General features: G+C 41.4%; 1 protein-coding gene and 2 non-coding genes across 3 annotated transcripts in view; 2 read left to right on the top strand and 1 right to left on the bottom strand.

Moving 5' to 3' along the window:
* Window positions 1-14700, top strand: part of LOC124796726 — a 1132495-nt gene that overhangs the window by 924971 nt on the left and 192824 nt on the right. The gene's annotated exons all lie outside the window — the stretch shown is intronic.
* Window positions 4075-4146, top strand: Trnap-ugg. The gene has a single exon. It is a non-coding gene; the product is annotated as a tRNA-Pro (tRNA).
* Window positions 9603-9685, bottom strand: Trnal-uaa. Its single transcript has one exon. It is a non-coding gene; the product is annotated as a tRNA-Leu (tRNA).

Here is a 14700-nt window from a genome sequence, read left to right as displayed (position 1 = left end):
CGTATTGCACGAAGCTCTAGAATCTTCAGGGTAGCTATCTCTCTCGCTCTCTCTCTCTCTCTCTCTCTCTCTCTCTATCTATCTATCTCTATTTAGGGACAAAAGCGATAAATCAGCAGTAGCTGGCAGCTCACATTTGGGTTACAGTACCTGTCATCATCTCTGTTTCGCATTACACTTTGAACGGCATTCACTTCGTACAATTTCTATAATTGCATCAGTATTTTTCCAATTCTCTTAATGAAACCCTCCAAACTGTATTCTTAATTTTCTCTTAATGAAACCCTTTATACTCGTATTTCTTTCTTCTTTTCTATTGAAATTAAGAAGAACCGAATGAAAAAATATTCAGATTGGGAAAAAATGCGAGTGAAGTGTAACATTAGATTTCAGATATCCAACGTTCAGTTCTTCGTTGGTTCCAATTTTTTTTCCATAGCAATTGAAATGATGTTTGCCTCTGAAAATTTCTTGTTTGTTCAAAATAATGACGCGTCGCTCGGTATTCACATGTTTCTCAGGTAGAAACAAGGCAGTGACGTACTCAATACGACTTCCTTTAGGCCTCATATTGTTTCGTAGGTATACTGTGCAAGTGCAATACTTGTCCTACCTACATAGTGTCGGCGTAGATACGCCCTGCGTATCGAACCCGACATTACACCTGGCTGTAAGGTGTTGTGTTGTTGTTGTTGTTGGTGGTGGTGGTGGTGGTGGTGCTCGCCACCCTCCTCCCCCCAAAAATCTCACCTGTTACATTCTTTTTTATTTTTATTTATTTATTTATTTATTTATTTTTACTTTACACGTCTAGTTCCGCAGGACCAAATTGAGGAGCAAATCTCCAAGGTCATGAAACGTGTCAGTACATGAAATTACAACAGAAAAGTACTAATAGATAAAATAAAATGTTTATGAATCCTAAAAAGACAAGCTATAAGTTTATATGAACGCAATCAACAAAGTAACATAGGAATTAGTTTAATTTTTCAAGGAACTCGTCGACAGAGTAGGAGGAGTGACCCAAGAGGAAACTCGTCAGTTTGAAAGCGCATGGATTACTGCTTTAATTCTTGTGGTAGCTTACTGAAAATGGACGCAGCAGTATACTGCACATCTTTCTGCACATGAGTCGAGTGAAAGCTGCTAGTTCTTGGGAACAAGGTGATATTGATAACAAGAAACGACATTAAAGAATGTATATATCGAGAGACCAATGTCAGAATACCCAGACTAATAAACAAGGCTCGACAAAAGCTTCGCGAACTTAACGCCAGTTATTGCACGAACCGCCCGTTTCTGGGCCAAAAATACTCTCTGAGAATGAGAAGAGTTACCCCAAAATATAATACCATACGTCATTAGGGAATGAAAATAAGCGAAGTATTCTATTTTTGTGTCGAACTGTCACTTACTTCAGATGTTATTCTTAAAGTAAAAATGGTAGCATTAAGTCTTTGAACAAGATTCTGAACATGGGTTTTTCCATGACAGTTTACTATCTACCTGAACACATAGAAATTTGAACTGTTCAGTCTCACTGATTATATATCCATTCTGTGTAATTAGAACGTCAGGTTTAGTTGAATTGTGTATTAGAAATTGTTAAAACTGAGTCATACTGTGATTTAGTTTATTTTCTAGGAGCCGTGAACTTACGTCTTGAATAGCACTATTTGAAACAGTGCCATGGTGTTGCATGCAACATCCTTTACTACCAATCTACTGTCATCTTCAAACAGAAGTACTTTAGACTCACCCGTGTAGTAGAATGCAGATCTCTGCTAGTAGAATACAGATCTCTCTCTCTCTCTCTCCCTCTCTATCTCTCTCCTCTCTCTCTTCTCTCTCTCTCTCTCTCTCTCTCTCTCTCTCTCTCTCTCTCTCAAACACACACACACACACACACACACACACACAGGAATACCGTGCTACACTCGAACCCCACATTATAGCCATTCCCAATACTGTGGAGAACAACCTTTTTGCTAACTGTTCTTAAAGTAAGAGGTGAATCAATTGTGAACTACGCCACGTATTCCATCATGGTCCAATTTCTGGAGCAATATTTTGTGATCAACACAACCAAACGCCTTAATAAAATGATGCCTTGCGTTCGAAACCTTTTACTTAATCCATTAAGTACCTCGCAGAAAAAAGCGAATATAGCATTTTCAGTTGTTAAAACACTTCTAAAACCAAACTGTACATTTGACAGCAAATTGTGTGAAATGAAATAATCAATTATCCTTACATACACAGCCATTTCAATAATTTCATCAAACAGTGATGGCATAGAAATAGGTCTAAGTTGTCTACATATCCCTTTCTCCCTTTTTATAAAGACGTTTTACTACTGAGTACTTTAATCGTTCAGGAAACTGACTATTCCTATAGGAAAAATTACAAATATTGCTAAGTACTGGGCTAACATACCAAGCACAGCACGTAAGTATTCAACTAAAATTCTCCACAATATCCATGAGTGTCCTTAGTCTTCAGTGATTTCATTGTTGACTCAGCCTCCCCCTTGTCAGTATCAAGGAGGAGTATTTCTTATATCAGTCTCGGTAAGCCATTTTCCAAGATACTTATACGATTCCCTGTAGAAACTAAATTTTTATTTAATTCACTGGCTAGGTTCAGTACATATATCCGACTTATCAGTAAAAGAAACATTTTCACCACATGCTGACTTTATATCCTTGACCTTATGCTGCTGACCACACACTTCCTTCACGACTGACCATATGGTTTTAATTTTATCATGCGAATTAAATATTCTTTTGCGTACCAAACACTATTTGCCTTCCTAGTAACATTGTTAAGCACCTTACAGTACTGTTTGTAATGTGCTACTGTTGTTCGAGTGTGACTACTTCTGACGTTTTGATATAATTCCCAATTTGTTCTACATGATACTCTTATCCCTCTAGTCAGGCTGCCTTTTACTGCTAGTACCCTATTTTGAATGTCCTAAGGAAGGATCTTTCAAAGAGCTTGAGAAATTTGTTAAGGAAAGCATTGTGTTCGACATCTATGTTGTCAGCACTACAAACATCCTGCTATCTTGTTCCTTAATGAGGTTTAAAAAAAGTTTCTATTGCCGTTGGATTATCTTTTTTATATAGTTTATAATTATATATAACATTTATTTGAGTACAAAAACCTCTTAGTGTTAAAATATGTGCATCATTCTGTGAAAGGCCATTCACCCTTTACGAAATAGAATGCCCATCTACTTATAAAAACAATTCCATCCATCTCAGATAAATAGAAACAAAACAGAATAACCTGAAACTACGTTAAGGCACCAACGTGCAGTAGGTTCCCCATGTGTGTGTTCTGCCCCTCTCAAGGGAGAGACTGCAGAACAAACCGTATGGAAGTCGGCTATCTTCTGCGAAGAAATGCCACTGGGTCTACGGAACGAGCCGGCACGGTAGCTCAGCGTGTTCTGTTAGAGGATTAGTTGCCCTCTGTAATAAAAAAAAAAAAGCTGAGTCAACAGATCAACACTGAACTTGAACGGGTGTCATGGGACATCCGCACCGAACAAATGCAACGAACAAATCGAACAAAATGAGAACAATAACCAAAAAAAAGAACGTAGAATTCTGAATGTATGCCTCACTATTAGAAACAAAGAGTCTTTATCGTTAAGGAGGAGGTGTTCCGAATAGCTTCAACAAGCATTTTTGTGTTTTTGATGAAGAAAACTAAGCAGAGACGTATCCTGTGCAGACACTTCCTATCCTAAAACGACAGGTGTAACGCAAACTACATGACCGGGCCGTTGAAACATTTGCAGTTATTTTTGTCTTCTGCATCCGGCGACTTGGTACTATTTTAAGGTGTCAAATGCATGGAAGTTTTTAAACTTCTTGAGGTTTTTAGATGCACAAGACTCAGAGGAGCGTAACTAAAAATAAACATTTGACGTGCTTCCGTCCGCAGATGTATACATATACGTTAGAGCTAATGAATTAAGAAGACAAAGAAGAAACAAAAAGAATAAAGCAACAGAAATCCAACTCCAGATGTCATGTATATATGACACATAACACTTCGAGTGGCTCAGTGGTCTAGGGGTATGATTCCTGCTTTGGGTGCAGGAGGTCCCGGGTTCAAATCCCGGCTGAGCCCTATATTTTAACTTCATTCCCTTATTCCTGATTGTGTGGTTAATAATGATGGCAGTTTTAAATGGACGATTATTGCACGTTACTTACGTTAGACTTATAAGAACGCATCAGCATGAAAGATTACCTCTGAAATTCTTTCGGTTATATCCGCATCCTAAACTCTGCAGACCACCGTGAGGTGCATGGCACATAGTACGTCCCGTTGTACCAGCTATTAGGATTTCTTCCTGTTCCATTCGCGTATGGAGCGTGTGAAGAATATAACATGGTTATTTCAATATGGTTATTGCCACTGATTTCAAATCCAAAGCAGTACTCTTCATCACAAATACATAATCGTTATACACCACCCTGAGACCGGATCGTGGAAGAACATATTACTAAATATTTTTGCCTTTATTTTTTATAGTAATTGATGGTGTAGTTAATTTACGATTGTAGATGATAAAAGCATTTGCCTCAGCTGTCATATCCATCTGTACTGCGTTGGCATTTTTTGTAATGTAGCTGCCCCTATAATAAGAAAAACAGGGTATTTTGTTGCAAGGATCTGGTGTAAATATGGGTCATAGTCCTCAAAGCATCATATATAGAAATTAGAGTGGGTACAGTTCATATGCTATCATTAATTAATACTTTAAGATTTTCTCAATGCTGATTAATATGAACAGTCAGTACCAGATTACTTTCTTTCGTAAAATAAAGTGTAGAACAACCTCCATAGTAGCTCAGAATCTGCTTCCCGCTGTAATATTAAGCTGTTATCCAACTGTTCTCTGAAGTATCTGTCTACAAGTTCTATTGTAGAATTAGACTATGGAGCGCGTAACACCTTTCACGGTTAACTAAGCGACGAAAATACTTCAGACTCACCCCCCCCCCCCCCCCCCCCCCCCACCGTAAACTAACACTGATATGGCATATACAAATAAACATTGCTGTCAGCTGACCGAGCACGTAGCGAATTACAATACTTACCTTCTGCTGTACTTTTTCAGAATGTTAATTTTTGGGTTTCCCAGAGGTAATTTTCTTTATAGTATAACATTTCCAAAATATTGTTTCTGTAGAGATGCGACTTTTTAGTTTTCAGATTTTTCTTTTTTATCGTTTTTTGTCTAATGCAGATACCGAAGAAAAAACATTACGTAAATCAGTCGTTGGTCCGTAGCTGTTTGAACATCGCAGAGTTTACGCAAGCATGGTGTGCCCTTCGCGCTATCCGTTCTGAGAACTGGCTTACATATTCACTTAACGCGGGAAACCTTTAGTTACAGGTGGAATCCGAATTACCATTTTCCGCATGCGCGAAACATTACCCTAGGTGTGAGTATATAATTTTGTTATGGGAGCTTCCCATGACAGACGTCTTTGACGCATCTTTGATGTTTGCTGCATATTATTTGGAAATAAATGTAGCTCTTTCAGAATACTTGCAGGCGTTTTTGGGTTTTGTTTAAAGCCTCAGAGACAGTTCCTAATGTTACCAAATTTGCCTTATAAATCAATTGGTATTTTAGCTGCAACGGCCAGCGCGGGTAAAAACCTGTGACACCAGCTACTGAGGATTCGGCAGTAATTTGCGAATACGGAAGAGCGTACGCTGCGGCGGCAAAGCTTAATGTGAAATATATGGAAATTCAGTCTTAAGTCACAGAGGATACGGTTTAAAGCCTGAAAGATTATCATCTACCCAACAGAAAATCACATTATACATCACTCTTCGTTTAGAAGCTTAAAAAGAACTACTGACTTTCGGCAGCTGACATGATGCAAACAATCCGCTTATGTTTGACTGTACACTATTACCGTTCGGAGGAGATTTAGGGAAGTTCCTCTGTTTGACCGGTAGGTTTGTACAGCAAACAAATGTCTCATGTTTCTCCTGCTTAAAGCGGACACAAGAGATCTGAGAAGCATTACAGTCATACACAGCTTTTCTAAACCCCGTAATTGTTTCCCATTACGACGCATAAGTTTGAAATTTGTCTCAAAGGTGTCTGCAATCTACCTCTGTAATGGTGCAAAAGCAGGGCGCTCTGTGACGTCATCCTCGAGCTCGGCGACGGCTCAAGACACCATTGTGTCCACACAAATTCAAAAAAAAAAAAAAAAAAGGTGGTCATAGCTCAGAAGCTCATGTGAGGTGTAAGGTGGGTTAATGATGTCACATTGGCACCAAATTTCACCAGAATTATGCCCAAAGCCATGTCACCCTCTGCGATGGGTGTCTGAACTGCGACACACGGCGTTGAAATCACGCTGTTTTCTTGTGTGTGCCCGAGGAAAACGTTTCAGACAGAATGGACACGGAAAAGCATAAAGGACAGCAATGGAAACACCTTCTCCCATGGGACCTTCTTTCCCACACACTTCGCGGTCGAGAACGAAATATCCCAGTGCGATGAGCGACAGAACTAAGTTCCTGACAACGTTCGACAACTGGAAACGCTTCCCCCCCCCCCCCCCCCCCCCGTCCCCCAGACGATTCGACCCTGCACTAAGGACAATGTAGGGTTGCAGCCCCCATTGCATGTGATATGACACCTTTTGAATTTAGTGCGACTGCAATTTTTGCGCTGGTATACATGGTGGAATCACTATTCTAGGGATCGTTCAAAGCCATTCGACGAACTTTGAAAGTCATCCAAAGCAGCATATGGTGTTTATGGTTTTCAGCTCTCCTGCGGCGTGATTATGGAACGGGTGCACCACTGACATGTGCGTGAACAAAGCGGGAAGGGGTCCCTCTAGAAACTCCTGGTTGGGCAACCCATTTGACACCCCTAAGGTGGTGTTGCTTGCTCTCCGGTGCGAGGAACAGCTCCGCTGAATGGGTGTTTAAGACTCTGGCAAGTACGTTTTTAACGAGCTCAACAAAGTTAGGTGGGTGCCAGTGAGGATGTCGCCAAATTGGGGGTCTTAGAACGACCCCTTGCCGTTTTACTGATGCACATCCCATTTTTGTACTCCTCTGTGATCACGCCACAAGAGGGCGCGAATCAGGAGGGTTGAAAAACCATAAATATCCTATGCCGCTTGGATGATGATCAGTTTTCGTCGAATGGTTCCGAACGATCCCTAGTGATTCTACCATGTATACCAGCAGGGTCTTAGAACGACCCCTTGCCGTTTTACTGATGCACATCCCATTTTTGTACTCCTCTGTGATCACGCCACAAGAGGGCGCTAATCAGGAGGGTTCAAAAACCATAAATATCCTATGCCGCTTGGATGATGATCAGTTTTCGTCGAATGGTTCCGAACGATCCCTAGTGATTCTACCATGTATACCAGCACAAAAATTGCGGTCGTATTACACTCCAAAGGGGTCAGATCACGTTCAATGAAGTTGTAGCCCTTCTACGTCCTTAGAGTAGGGTTGAATCGTGGAGGGGCGGAGGGGGGGGTCGGCAATCGAACGTTGTCAAGAACGTAGTCCTGTTGCTCACTGCACTGCAAACTGCCGTTTTCAACCACAAAAAGTATGGGAATCAACGCCCGAAGATAATTCGTGGTTTCACTGACACTCTTTGTGCCACCTCCTGAGGGTTTTACGTGTCGATTCTGAGAGGCGGTGGGTCTGAAACGTTTTCCTCCGCCACCCACAAGAAAACCGTATGTTTCCAACGTTGTGTGTTGCGATTCTGACCTCCATCGCAAAGGCGTCAAAAGAGGGCGTGAAATGTCAATAAGAGGGGAGTGTGATGACCTTGCCATTGTGTGAAACGCCAACGATGGCCTTGCGCATAGTAGTTGTGAAATCTGATGCCATGTGATATCATTAACCCGCCTCACACGAACTTCTGAGTTGTGTCCTTTTTTTCACATAGGAGACAATTACAAGGATCCTAAAAAGTGGTAAGGTTTTTTTGCACAGTGTATTTGTTACAGTAGTTTGGAAACACAGAGAATCTGTGGGAGGTGTTTAACAAAAGAGGAACAATGTGAGACCTTAACTTTTCCCGGCGAATTGAATGTTCAAATAATTTACGGGTTTGCTGGCGGGTGACGTCGTCGACCACCGCCGATATTTCGGCAGGAGCACACCCTGCCATTCTCAAGGCACAACTGCAAGGAGGAAGCAGTGTACAAGGGAATTTAATACCTCGGGTCAAAGAGGAGAAACAAAGAAGATACCACACAGAACAAGTAACCGTAAAGTCAGCACACAAACAAAGATAACCAACATCAGAAATATCGATAGTGACTATTAATCAACACGTGAGGTAGCCCTAATTATGTCCCTCTGTTTTTTGATGAGAGACAGAGCCGGATTCCAAGCAGCATTTAGACAAAATCCACCATCTCTGTTTATAAGATTGCTTGACAGTTTGATTTCAACAGCTTCCTTAATGACACTATCCCAGTAGCTGGACGTGCAAGCCAAAATCTCCGTGTTGTTGTATTCCATAGGATGACTGGTGTCAAGGCAACGTTCTGCAATAGCGGATTTGCTCGGCTGTTGTGAGCGTGTGTGACGCTTATGTTCAGTGTACCGGTCTTCCACAGTCCTGATTGTCTGACCAATATATGACATGCCGCAACTGCAAGGAATACGATAGACACCAGACACTACAATGACTTTATCTGAGCTCTTTGAAGATCTTTTTTGACTTGCTGAACTCAGTGCTTATTTTTCCATACATTTTCAAAGTTTGTGGAAAAGTCTTGTTGGCAGTCTATGGATACAACTATAAAATTTTAATTTTCTTTTTCGAAGGTCTGCTGCTGGTTATTATCATTACCATAATCATTACTATTACTTACCAAGTTTAGGATGGGTTTCACCATATAGTCCTTGTACAAATCTTCTTCCTGAGGAAATGTAACGTGGAATTGCTTTGGAAGCCTTGTCCCCGACAATCACAGAAGTTTTTCTTTCCACTAAACCTCGTTTCGTATTGTTTCTTTCTGTTCCAATAACACGCCTAGTTCTTATGGAATAATTTCTTATTTTTTTGTTTTAATGACCTGAGAGATCTCATTGCAGATTTTTGTGTTTTCTTAACATCTTTCTTCTTTGGGTCGATCCGTCTAACATTTAAAACAATGTAGAAACTACCATCATCTCGTAAACTTTCATTTGAGTCTCTCTTCTTCTTTCCCAATCAGAGTTCTTCCAATGGTGGTATGCAGCCTCTGGTAAGTGTTTTATAATTCATCAAAATTCATATAACACTCGAGATATTAGGAATGTAAGTTATGCAATCTATGACAATAACCTAACTAGATCGTTTCCCAAGAATGCCATGTCGGTGGTTGAAATTCTTGAACTGTAGATTCAGCTTAGCCTTTATTGTTTGTTACCACTGTGCCCTGCTCGCTATAAAGATTTCAGTTCATCCTTCGCCTTCAAGTCACCCAATTTTGACATCTACTAGCGTTCCATGCATAATTTAGTTTCTATTACGCAATTCTTCTTTGAATCTTTTGTCCACTATATTATTAAAATTTTGCCAGGTGTGGGGTTCGAACCCACGCTCCCTCTCGGGAACCAGAACTTAAGTCTGGCGCCTTAACCGCTCGGCCAACCTGGCTGACGTCTGAAACTCTTCATATCTTGGTTGAGATGGGAAAGGCCAACTGGGATACATGAATCATTTCTTCACACTGCTACGCCTTCACCGAACTCTCTCTTGCGTAACGCAGGCGAGACACGTTTAACGCTAAATATAACTATGTATTCATTGTGCTCATTGTAGGAGAAAGATTTAGCTTGTTTCTGACTATAATTTGGGGATACCGCTGCTCTTGTTGGTGAAACGTCAAAAGCTTGTTTAAATATACGTTAAATGAGTAACATGAAACGCATGCCGTCTGACGCTCTGTTACTAAGTGGCCATGAATGCCCCGACGATTTCAATGAGAAGATTTAAACTTTGTTGACAATGCTCACAAAGACTAAAGACTGTCAAAAACACAATCTTTTAACTGAAATTGATCAACCTGCATAATTTCTTTAGAAAAAAAGTTGACATTCCGCAAAAACTATTGCAACTTTTCTCTCTACGCGTAATGTATTCCAACAAAATATGGGACTACGTGATTCTATGAAAGGAACGGTCATAAAAACTGGACGTGTCGTGCTGCCTAATTGGAGGCGCAGTACAGCTCGACGCCAACGGTTTTCGTCCATCAAGAATATGCGGAACTCGCGTACCCACAGCGCCGTTTATACGTCTACTCGCTAAGAGACGACTGTAACAGTCAGCAGAAATCATTGCTGTACGAGATATTACAGCTACAACTTCCCTGATTTAGCGCAACTGTTAGTGGGAGAGTGTAATCTGCGGTTTTCCAGTCGCCGTATCGTAGCTCTGCTGAGCAGCAGTAGGCGTTCGAATAAAGGAGACATACTCGATAATGGCGGCAAATTAATAACCTTTATACCGGCTCCAATTAGAGGCAGTGTACGAGATCGCGTAAATGGCATCGTAAATCAGCGTCCCTTGATACTGAGAAGCCTGCAGTTTCCTCGCGCTTAGCGATTTCTCCTCCGCTCGCCAACCATGAATTTCCGTAATGAATGTATCTCCTCGATCTGTCCTTGAAGTCTCTCTTCCCGATTTCGCGCTTAGTCAGTACAAATTAGCAAGCGTAACGCTCTCACAGTTCTGGGCATGACAGTTTTCTACAACAGTGCAGCATACAGAAGGGAGAAAAATTGCTCCAGATGCATAATTCACAGCCTTATAAGTACATCAGAATGTTATGGCGTCACAAAAATTCTGCGAACTGGTATCTTATCGGAAACAGAGTGTCAGCAGGAAATAAGCTTGTACTAGTCTATCAGTCACATATTTACGTGTAGTGCTCCACATGGTTGCATCTTAGAACTCAAACTTTTCTTATGTATATTGATGATCTTTAGAAGATGTTGATTTACTTTTCTCTGCAGATCGTATGAACATTGCGGTTAAAACAAATAAAGCCCAAAAAGTTTCAGATCAACTCCGAGTCCGCCGCAGGGAGCAAAATTCATTCTGGAAATCAAGTATAGTTTCAGAATATTTTCATCATCATCGTCATCATCTTAACTTTCAGGGATTATGCGTGGCAATGTTACGTCTTTGTCAGTAAAATGGCTCTGAGCACTATGGGACTTCACACGCATCCATGCCCGAGGCAGGATTCGAACCTGCGACCGTAGCAGCAGCGCGGTTCCGGACTGAAGCGCCTAGAACCGCTCGGCCACATGGCCGGCTGCTTTGTGAGTCACCGTTATTCATGTATTATAGTGTCTTCAAAGGGGGATATAAGATGAACATCAACAAAAGCAAAACGAGGATAATGGAATGTAGTATAATTAAATCAGTTGATGCTGAGGGAATTAGATTAGGAAATGAGACGCTTAAAGTAGTAAATGAGTTTTGCTATTTAGGGAGCAAAATAACTGATGATGTTCGAGGTAGAGACGATATAAAATGTAGACTGGCAATGGCAAGAAAAGCGTTTCTGGAGAAGAGAAATTTATTGACATCGAGTCTAGATTTAAGTGTCAGGGAGACTTTTATAAAAGTATTTGTGTGGAGTGTAGCCATGTGTGGATGTGAAACCTGGACGATAAATAGTTTAGACAAGAAGAGAATAGAAGCTTTCGAAATGTGGTGCTACAGAAGAATGCTGATGATTAGATGGGTAGATCACATAACTAATGAGGAGGTACTAAACAGAACTGGAGAGAAGAGGAATTTGTGGCACAACTTGACTATAAGAAGAGATCAGTTGGTAGGACATGTTCTGAGGCATCAAGGGATCACCAAGTTAGTATTGGAGGGCAGCGTGGAGGGTAAAAATCGTAGAGGGAGACCAAGAGATGAAGGATGTAGGTTGCAGTAGGTACTCGGAGATGAAGAGCTTGCACAGGATAGAGTAGCATGGAGAGCTGCATCAAACCAGTCTCTAGACTGAAGACCACAACAGAAACAACAGTGTCTTCATAAAATTGTTTTTCCATATAGTATATCTTTCATGTATTATACTGATAAATGGTTTCTAGTGAATACAGAAAGTACTACACTAAACATTGAAAAAATACCCTCATTATACACAGTTCAAACCCTCCAAGAGGTACCCAGCCATTATACACTGACGTGACAAAAGTCATGGGACAGCAATATGCACCTCCTCGTATACTCTTACAGATGGCGGAAGTACCGCGTGCACTGGCGAAGCACTTGCACTCAGTTGATTCATGTGAAATGGTTTCCGACATTAGTACGGCCGTTGAGAGGAATTAATAGACTTTGAACGCGGAATGGTAGATGGAGCTAGACGCATGGGACATTCCATTTCAGAAGTTGTCAGGGAGCGTGCCAAGAATTTAAGGCATTACCTCTCAACCTGGTGAATGCAGTGGCCGACGGCCTTCACTTAACGACGGAGAGCAGCAGCATCGCGTAGAGTTGTCAGTACTAACAGACAAGAAAGAACCGCAGGAATGTATGTGGGACGTACGAAGAACGTATCCTTCAGAGCATGCGGCGAAATTCTGCGTTTATGGGCTACGGCAGCAGACGACCGACGCGAGAGCCTTTGCTAACAGCACGGCAACGCCTGCAGCCCCTCCCCTGGGCTCGTGACCATATTGTTTGGACACCAGACGACTGAAAAACGTGGCCTGACCAGATGAGTTCCGATTTCAGTTGGTAAGAGCTGATGGTAGGGTGCGAGTGTGGTGCAACCCCCACAAAGCGAAGGACCCAAGCTGTTAACAAGGCGCTGTCCAAGTTGGTGGTGTCTCCATAATTGAGTTGGCTGTGTTTACATGGAATGGACCAAGTCCTCTTGTCCAAATGAACCGATCATTGACTGGAAATGGTTAAGTTCGGCTATCTAGAGACCATTTGCAACCATTCTCGGACTTCATGTTCCCAAACAACGATGGAATTTCTGTCGAACGCGGATTAATGAAATCTATATTTATTTAGTTAACATGGAGGGAAAAAATGACAACAATGGATTCGAAATTCAACAACATGATAACATTTTTATTGCTTTCACATGCCTCTTTTCCAACAGTTGGATACAAGTGTATGTTACGGAACGTTTCCAAATATGTCTAGACTTTGAACGCGTAATATTAGCAAGAGCTTCACTTTTGTAATATGATAAGTCTTTTAACGTCATCATCTATTTTGGAAGACTTTGAACATTCTTCGGCGAACGCCAAAAGCATCCCTACGTCTTCCAGAAATAATTGATTTACTACATGAAAACTGATGTACAGGCCGTCCTTCGGTACCGATTCCGAGAAATGAGCACACTATCAGCGTGGTATTTGTGCTTTGGCGGTCAGGGCGTTGAGTCCGTTTGGCTTTTGAATGCCTACAGGGAATACTAAGAAGTGTCGGCCGTGCTCTTCTCTCCATTTACTGGTACAGCCAATCTTCTGACACGGTGTTATACCTTGCTGTAGGGTACAGGACTTCCCGCTAAAGACTGACATTAAGTATACGCAAAGTGGATCTACGAACACAGATTTATAAACCATTCCGTCAAGAATGCCTTCCACATGATTCCGTGACGGTAGAAAATGCGATGAACACCACCCTCTTCCCCCTGCAAAAGATTTTTGAAGCAATGATTGCAGATTTTTCGTGGTCCGAATATTCTACCAGTCGCAGCTCAGCAGCAGTGCAAGTTCTACACTGCCGAGCAAATTTTAGTTCTTTCCGTCCTTCCGCCGTAATTAACACAGATGCAGACACAACAGGCCTGCCTGATCCCCAAGCTCAATTGCAAGTGCAGACGCAAGTGTCAATCTTAAAGTAACTCGGAAGATATTATTTATGACACCTGTCTGCCTGCCCATGGTTTACCTGCAGGATACGCTGCTATACCGCAGTTTGTCTTTTGGCTTTGATGCACCATTGTAATCGACGTTCACTTCGATATCAACGGCACAAGTAGCTCTGCGACTTCCACGACGCATTATCATTTTTAGAATAGCGCAAAGGCCAAAACTGCAGTTGTGAATAAAGAAAATATTACAGCCACGAGTACCAGCTAAAACAATGACGGAAAAATCACAATACAAAAAAATAATCAACGTCTAGTGATGAAATTTCGGGATTACATTTATCTAGTTAAAATATTTAAGTGATTGCCATTGCAAGATCACAGAGTAATATAAACGCAAGATAGCCACTGCAAATGTGAAATGCTGGTACATGAATAGCCAGTATAACCGCCAGAATGTTGGTTGCAAGCATGCAAAACGTGCATTCTTGTAACCAACATTCTGGCGGTACAGGTTCCGGAGGTCAGTTGGTTGGATGGAGATCCACGCCCGTTGCACTTGCTTCGCCAGTACTGTCTCTCTACCGTCCCACTCTCGAATGTCGCGCAGGAAAAACGAGCTCTTAAACATTTGTGTGCAACCTCTGATTTCTCTTACTTTATTGTGATGATCACTTCTTTATGTAAGTTGGTGCCAACAGAATGTTTTCGCAATAGGAGGAGAAAACTGGTGATTGAAATTTCATGAGAAGATCAGTCGCAACGAAAAAAAGCCTTCGTTTTAATGATTGCCACTCCAATTCACGTACCA

This window comes from Schistocerca piceifrons, chromosome 1 (genome assembly GCF_021461385.2).
Source record: "Schistocerca piceifrons isolate TAMUIC-IGC-003096 chromosome 1, iqSchPice1.1, whole genome shotgun sequence".
NCBI lineage: Eukaryota > Metazoa > Arthropoda > Insecta > Orthoptera > Acrididae > Schistocerca > Schistocerca piceifrons.
This window is presented reverse-complemented; position numbering and strand designations above follow the sequence as displayed.